Source organism: Pinus tabuliformis, chromosome 4_2, assembly GCF_031772625.1.
Source record: "Pinus tabuliformis cultivar Carrire ecotype Pingquan chromosome 4_2, CPIR1, whole genome shotgun sequence".
NCBI lineage: Eukaryota > Viridiplantae > Streptophyta > Pinopsida > Pinales > Pinaceae > Pinus > Pinus tabuliformis.
The window spans coordinates 324,086,074-324,094,629 of NC_142304.1; positions in this window are offsets into that span (position 1 = coordinate 324,086,074).

The following is an 8,556-nucleotide window of genomic DNA, read 5'->3' on the forward strand; positions in this document are numbered from 1 at the left end:
TCTACAGTCTTTCTTTAGGTGTCCTTTCTTTCCACATTTCCAGCACACTATCCCCGATCTGGACTTGGATCTGCCTTTCCTTTATTTACTGCGATATCCTGAGCTCTTTCCTCTTTCCATTTTTCTTCCTCTAGACTCTGCACTCAAAGCATTTCCCGATGTCTCACAGGAGCTTTTCCGTCGCATTTCCTCGCTAAGGATATCACCGACAACATCATCAAACTTTAAAGTACTAGATCCAGAAACGGAGTTACTAATGGCCATTACCAAACCATTCCAACTTTCTGGTAATGAGCACAAGAATAACATAGCTCTAACTTCATCATCAAATCTTACCCCTACAGAACTTAACTGACTTGTAACTGTATTAAAATCATTTAAATGGTTTGCAACAGATCCACCTTCCGACATATTCATATCAAATAACCATTTCATAAGAAATACCTTGTTTGAGGTCGAGGGTTTTTTATATGGTTTCGACAACGTCTACATCAAACCCTCTGTCGTGGTTTCCTTTGAAATGTTGAAGGCAACTGACGCAGCAAGGCATAACCATATTGTTCCGAGTGCCTTTCTATCGAGAAGGTTCCATTCTTCATCTTTCATACCCATCGGCATCTTTGTTTTTCCGCCCAATGGTAGGTACAGATCTTTCTGATACAGATAATCTTCCATCTGCATCTTCCACCGCGAGAAGTTTTGGCCGTTAAATTTCTCGACCCTAAACTTACCATCTTCTGCCATTGCTCCCACTCGAACCAGGAACCCTTCTTTTCTGCGAGTTTATCAGCCAAATAGGCCTTCGGCTCTGATACCAGTTGTTAGAAAATTATATATTACGGAGCAATGGAACACATAAAATATTGCAGAAATATAATCACAGAGAACGCATAAAACAAGAGAGACACAGATATATGTGGTTCACCCAGTTTGGGCTACGTCCACCCCAAACAACCAGTCCTTCCTTTCTATTATCCAGCAAAATGAAGAGACACAACCTATAGCAAATCCGTTGTAATATCCTATGTTTTCTCTCACAGTCTCACCTCTCTGTTTCTCGCTCATAGAATACACATCTATATCTCAGCCTCCAATACAAATACCCTCATACAAAGAGAGGGGTTGCCTTCTAGGGAAAAAAAACCCTAAACTAAACATAAGTTATGTCGTCAGATCATCTGCCTAATGAACGACCCAGATTGACTAGAAATTACTATACTTTTACAAGGCAATTTTACATTTATTTTTAGCTTCAGGGGCACTGCCCCCGAGCCCCCGGACCCCCCAGCCGGGGGGGATCGGCCCCCCCGCACCCCCCCCCTCCCCCGCGTGGAGGGGTGTAGAAACTTCCTGGGGTATACATCCAACTGAAACAAAGACCTCTGAACAATCATGCTCCACACACAACATGGGACACACTGGTTACTATTGGAAGTTCATAAAAAGCTACATGCAGATCATAGCACCAATGGAACAACTGTTGAAGAAGGACACTACTTATTGATGGAATGAGGAATGTAACAAAAGTCTGGAAACGCTCAAGGGAAAGATGGCATCAACTCCTATATTGGTTTTCCCAAAATGGGACATTCAATTTCACGTGCATGTTGACGCATCATGTATTGCACTGGGAGTGGTACTCACATAGGAAGGAGTGGAAGGAATTGATCACTCGATCACGTTCGCAAGTCGACGATTGTCAAAAGCTTAGAAGAAATACTCCACTACTAAGCGAGAGGGATTGGCGATTGTATATGTGCTCCAGAAATATCGCCATTTGCTCGAAGGACACTTTAAGATGTATACTGACCACTCTGCGCTAAAATACCTAGTGAATAAGCCTGTGTTGGGGGGGCACATTTGTCGTTGGTTTCTATTATTTCAAGAATATGACTTTGAAGTTGTCATATAGCCAGGACGTCTAAATGCAGGCCCAAATCACCTATCCCGAATAGAGAACGGCGAAGAGCCCACAAATTTAGAGGAAGGACTACCGGATGCACAGCTATATGCAGTGCGCGTCACGGATGGCCATTTTGAGGATATAATCCACTTCTTAACCACAAGAACCGCACCGCAGGGATATTCCATTCATCAAAAGAAAGAATCGGTGATACGCACAACAGATTTTACTATAATTGCGGGACACCTCTACAAAATGGGCAGCGACGAAATATTACGCAGATATGTACCTGAATTCAAGCGAGGACAGATCTTGGCCGAAGCACATAGGGGGGTTGTAGGAGGACATTATGTGGGCCGCACCACAGAACATAATATTCTTCACGCCGGATTATGATGGCCAACTCTACATCAAGACTCAAAAGCGTATTGTCAGGGCTACAACGTATGTCAACAGACTGGGAAACCATCGCAAAGGGATGAAATGCCGCTCAAGCCACAGATGACGCTACAACCATTCAAGAAATGGGGGATCGATTTTGTGGGGCCTATCACACCTCTAGGAAAGACGAGGGCACGGTATATCATCACGGCGACAGAGTACTTGACCTGATGGGCAAAAGCACAACTAGTTAAAGACTGCATAGCTGCTACAACCGCAAAATTCTTATTCGAGAATGTGTTAACATGATTTGGATGCCCAAAATTCTAATGAGCGACTATGGAACACATTTCCTAAATGAGACTATTAGCGCACTTACTGAGGAATTTCAGATATGCCATCAACAGAGTACGCCATACCATCCGCAAGAAAATGGGATCGTCAAAGCATTTAACAAAATTTTGGAGACACCGTTGACCAAGGTATGTAATGCGCAACACAAAGATTGGGATTTACGCATATTAGCTGTGTTATGCCCATACTGAAAAACGTGCAAAAAGCTGACAAGCCAGACAACTTTCCGGTTAGTTTATGGCAAGGAAGTCATCATGCCAATGGAGTATATTGTACCTAGTTTACGAATATCAGCAACAACAAGGATGGTAGACTGTGGAGCTTTAGAAGAAAGGATCGCGCAACTAGAGGAACTTGAGGAAGAGTGATTTCTGGCAGGATTTCATCAGCAAGTACAGAAGCAGTGAGAGAAAGCTTGGCATGATCGCCATATCAAGATGTGCACGTTCAAAGAGAATGATCTAGTATTACTGTATGACAGCAAGTTCGAGCAATTCCCTAGCAAGCTTCGCATGCATTGGTTGGGACCTTATGTAGTTGAATAAGTTACCGATGGAGGCACGGTCCAGCTTGTCAAGCTTAATGGAGACCCCTTCCCAGGAAGAGTAAATGACAGTCTCCTGAAGCTCTACATGGGAGGGCCGACTGCCTGACTAACCGCCCGAAGGACAGTCTCACTGGTCCAGCCAATTGAAAGAGAGTGTGGGATGGTAAATCAGTCTGAAGAGCAGTTGTGCGACAACCGAGGTGCACGTAGATTTGATCTGTCACAAGGGTCGTCATTGCGCGGAAAGGGTTGCGTTGCTGCGTTGACAAGTAGGGAGATGACTGTTTCTGTCACTATTCATGACAAGATGTCTTAGTTATGGCAAAAGGGAGCAGGTGGCGGGAAATTAAGAGACAAGGTACGAGCCAGATCTAGAATGATCTGTCGTAGGCTTAACATGAGGGCACCCAAAAAGGCGAGAGCCAACGAATTTGAATTTCGAGACACTTATAAACCATAGGGGGGCATCCATCGAATGAGTTACGCTTCTGAGAACAGTAAGCTATTGTGCCTTCCCACTGCTATGGAACTATTCATTATCTATGCTCAAGGAGTAAGCCCGAGGGTTGTGATCTGGCCATTGGAGACGTAGGGCTTTCTGACGAGAACGGTGTTGACAGTTGCGGGCACCACGTAGAATTCAACATCGACAGTAGGGGATGTGCCGAAAATTTGTAGAAACGAAGCAGAACTGGTCTGAATGCCACTGCCTCACCCATGGGCTGGACGACGAACAATGAAAGATAAGGAAAAGGTTGTAAATATGGAGACAAATGGTGGAATTGTAGTTAACATGTCGTCTCTAATGCACCTTGAAGATTGGTATCTCATGGACAGTAGCAATGGTCTTACAAAATTGCAACACAAGCTGCAGTAGAAAGTGCGTACAGAAGATACGAAATTGGAAAATGGTTGCATTGGTACGAGGAGTTCCGATATGCGGCACCTCAATTAGAACTAAAATCCTATGAGGAGGTGTTCTATGTTAACCGAGCATAGTAGAATGAGTAGTATCGGTTGCGTGAATTCGTAGCGATAATGGAGCAGGAGCTAGAAGAAGCATTGCGGGAGACAAAGAAGGAGCAGTGCATCACTCACAAGAAGGTGAACCATGGAGCCTAGGCAGCACGTATTGCTGCACCGACGAGTAACTCGGGACGAGTCACGATGATTGTGTTGGGAGCTCGTTGGGTAGCGGAGGTCCCGCGTAACAGTTTTGGGGGTTAAAGCCTATAAGTTAGGATAATAATATTGTAAATTTCCAAACTTTGCAGAGCGCAAAATGTAATAGGTCGAGTCAAAGGGTTGTCCACCCAAGAAATAGTATAGAATAATAGGAAGTAAGTCGGCCTGCCCATGGTCTGCGAACCATGGAAACGTATAAATAGAGTGAGCCTCTAAGGGGAAAAGGCAGTTCTTATTTTGGATAGATCTTAGTTCTATGGGTATGTAAAGACGGTATTTTCTACATCTGTAACTTCGAGTCAAGGGTGTTGGTGAGTAGATAGAGGCTCTGCAGCTGTGTGCACAGAGGCCTGGTGGAGTCCGCAACTATGTGTGCGGACCCCTGCAGCTGAGTGCGCAGGGTAGATCTAGTTGTATTGGCGAAAGATTTGAATAAAGATAAGTTGGTTCTGAAATACTGTGTTGATTTTGAAATATTGTGGATCTGGTTAATTTCGAGTTTATATATCTATTTATGGTCTGAGTTTATGCAAATCTATAACATTTCTAGGTGTGCGCACTGGTTATCTTTATTAAATGTTTGCTTAAAGACTATAAGAAGTAGATCTGATCTGTAACAAACTCAGTAATAATAAATATTAAGGATTTGCCTTGTTCCGGATCTACATGGAAGTAGAGTAGCGTGAAGCTACAGAATAGTTTGCTAACCCTCCAGACCACATCAAGACATCCCAAGGGTGTGGAAACCTGGTTTGAGTGCCCTCCCCTGCTACCTCAGGTGAGACCTCAGTCCACGCTCCGCGGGCTATTTCTGAAAGGGCCAGTAGCTGCAGGATTTGTTTGGCTAATAACTCTTCTGAACCCGGGTCAAGGCCCAATAATCCAACATGTATAAGGAGTTAGGGCTCAAATTGGTTGAACCTTTGCAAGATTGGCCTCACCAACCTTGACGGCCTCCTATGGAGGAAGAAAGAATGATGGGGGAGTAGGAGGTCCTTTCAAAATATTGCTTGAAGAAGCCCTCGAGTGACAAAGGAATGCAATGATGGACAAATTTTCCCAAATCCTTCAACAGATGCCCACTGGTGACTCATCTTCATCCAGCAGTCACTTCGAAGGTGTCGCCTCCTTCAAGATACAAGTAAACTTTGATATCCCTATATGTTGTGGGGAAAAATGCCTATGCAGGACGATCCTATCCACCTAAGGTGTGACAGTGCCTTAGCAACAAACAGAGACAGCTATTCTAGTATTCTTCCTTTATGAATTATAATGAAGAGAGATGGATGGACTAACCGGTGTCTTCCGTTTGTCCCTCGATCCAGTTTCTCTTCTCTTTGGGAGTTCACAGCTACTTGCCTCCTCGCTCGCCCAGCTTCAACAGGTCTCTGCAAGATTACAAGAGAAGAACACTACGCAAAGACATAGATTCATAAACATAACTAGTTCAGGATTAGAAGTAAACTAAACATACTAATGCAATCATACATAAAAGATAAATCAGTATATCGGAGAAACCAAGATAGCTTTATTGATGAATAACAAGGTTCAGGAAGAGATACAACCCAGAGGGCTCCAATCCAGCATCTCCTTCCCAGCAAAATGGAATTCCTATCTTCACCTCCCTTCAAAGCATTAAGCACCCAATGATTCCAGTCTCAAACCAACAGCAATTCTTTGCAATAACAAAATTCCAGCCTCTAGATCTCATGGAGGAGAGATCCATATATAGATGTTTGGAGAGAGGATGAGTCAGCTTGAGATCTGACTAGTGTCCTCTCCCTCTGTCAGTTCTTGATTCCACTTGGAGGTTCTTGCTTCCACTTGGAGATTTGGAACCTCTTACTCATCACCAGTCGAATTCCCTGAGGCAAGTGTCATTTTGGAAGCTTCCTGGGTTTTGACACCTTGAGAAATGAGCTTGCCACATGTCCACTCTTGCTCAACGTAGGTAGCCATTGTTGGCTTTGACATTCAGCGCAAACAGCCAGTGGAGCCATTGACATGATCCTGAATTGACTTGTTTTTGAGCAGTTTCTGGTGGAGAACTTTTGTGAATTTTTGTGGTTTGTTAACCTTGTTCCTTTAGGGGTAGGAACAACATGTTTAGGGACTTTGGATCCCTTAGATTATGGAGATTTCATGCTCAATGTTGTAAGGCACAAAAATGTCTATAACAGTTGCCCCCTAAAGTATGAGGCCATTTATCGGGTGAAATGCTTTATCCAGGAGGGTCCGAAGTTCATCCAATGCTGGGAGGAGACCTGTAATAAGATACAATACAATACATTATTTTTCATACTGCTTTCATGATCTAGCTGAGGCAGGCATTCCCATGCTCAGCTTTATAAATTCATTTTTCTGTACATAGAGTAGACAATCGTCTGTTGGTAGACTGATAATTTTGATGAAATTATCATCCTTTGAGTAGGATGATCATCTGCTGCAATGATGTACATGTCAAATGTCTTTATCTTTCCTGAATATATATCGTAGCCCGGATGGATGAAACTAGATCCGGGGTCTTCAAACTCGTTCGATCTTCACTCTAAGTACAAGTCGATCCATGTGAGAATTGTTCTGAAGTCGAACATGGAAAGACATCGCTTGATTACCGGTCAATAAGGTAAACTGTTAACAAGCGCGAGAGGAATCACCGATAATGATAATGACCCTCAAGGTACTGCAGTACAATTCACGTGGTGTGAATAAAGGACTTGGCGTCGAACACCACGCAAAATCTTTCGGTCGAAGGTCATTGATGTATACCTGTCGCCGGAAGTGAGAAACTTGCCATTAAGGCATGCAAGCTTCAAAGTACTGAAGGGGTTGTTCCTAGATCAACTTCTTGGATAATGAGCTAATGTCGACAAGAAGCGATCCATCAAAGGAGGGCCTTAATGAATCCCACATCAGTGACAAGGAACGGAGCTAATGATTTTGATGGAGGTGAAAACAATATGTGACATATGATTCAGGGTGGCGGTCATGAAAGGATGAAGGATAATGTATGGCAGTGGATGGGACACGGTTGACTTTTCTGAACGAATTCTCTTGAACATATGGCGACACTGATGCGATGGATCGGTAGCATTACCCCAAATATGGATGGTATGGCGAGACCATGGTGATGTGACCGGTGAATGAAACAACCCAACCCGATTGTGGTACGAAGGAAAAGTGTCATGTTCAAGAGCGACTTGCTACCATCGAAGTTTTCTTGAGTTTCTCCCAATTTTTCCCCAGTCATTGCTGACCAGTACCTCTTTATTTTTGTCAAGCTTGAGGAGGATAACATATGCTTGTTCTATAACCTGCCCTTCAGGCAAGCCCATCGCTATGTTTTTAACGAGCTTAGCGATAGTGAAACTCGTTCTCGTCTAAAGACAAGTTTGTCGCTATTTAGTGATTTTAACAAGTCTAATGACCAGGATAACTCGGTCCTTTTCATTTTTAGAGAGTCTGAAAAGGTACATAAAGTTAACTCCAACAGTCCTTTTTCGTCATCTAATCCCTTAAGTCCGAAAAAGTATAAAACAATACAAAAGGGATGTTTTTTCGATAGTTTTAACTAGCCGAACAAAACAAGCGCTCGATCTTTTTGTGCAATAATCCCTCAGGTCCAAAAAGATTAAAATCTAGAGGAGGGATAGCACTTCCTGTCCCTTTAACGAGCTGGAAGGCCAAGGACTCGACAATCTTTTCATATTTTACGAATCAGCTGAAAAGAGCTTAAAGAAGACTCGTCTTTTGAGGAACGAGCGATAAACAGGGTTAGCAGCTGATTCCAGGTACAGGTTGGAATTTTCCAATCACGGCAGTGTCACAAGGATGGCTAGGTGAAATCACTCTTCGCAGCTGTTCCTCAAAATGGGTAAACAATCATATGGAGGTGAACGATCGGCCAAATGAAAAGTGGAGGTGACGGTGCAAACACAACCAAGGCTTTAATGGCTGATAAGGTTACATTCACAATGGTTATTTACCAGGTGGTGGTTCATTTTTTATTGAGCTTAAACGCTGGTGGAAACACTTGCTCATTGCTTATGTTTATTTTTTAACGAGCATGAAGTCTGCGTTAAAACTGCTCGGATCTTGCGTTTATTTTTTAACGAGCATGAAATTTGTGCTAAAACTGCTCGAAGATACCAGTCATATGATAAGAGTGTCTCATTGAGATTCTATT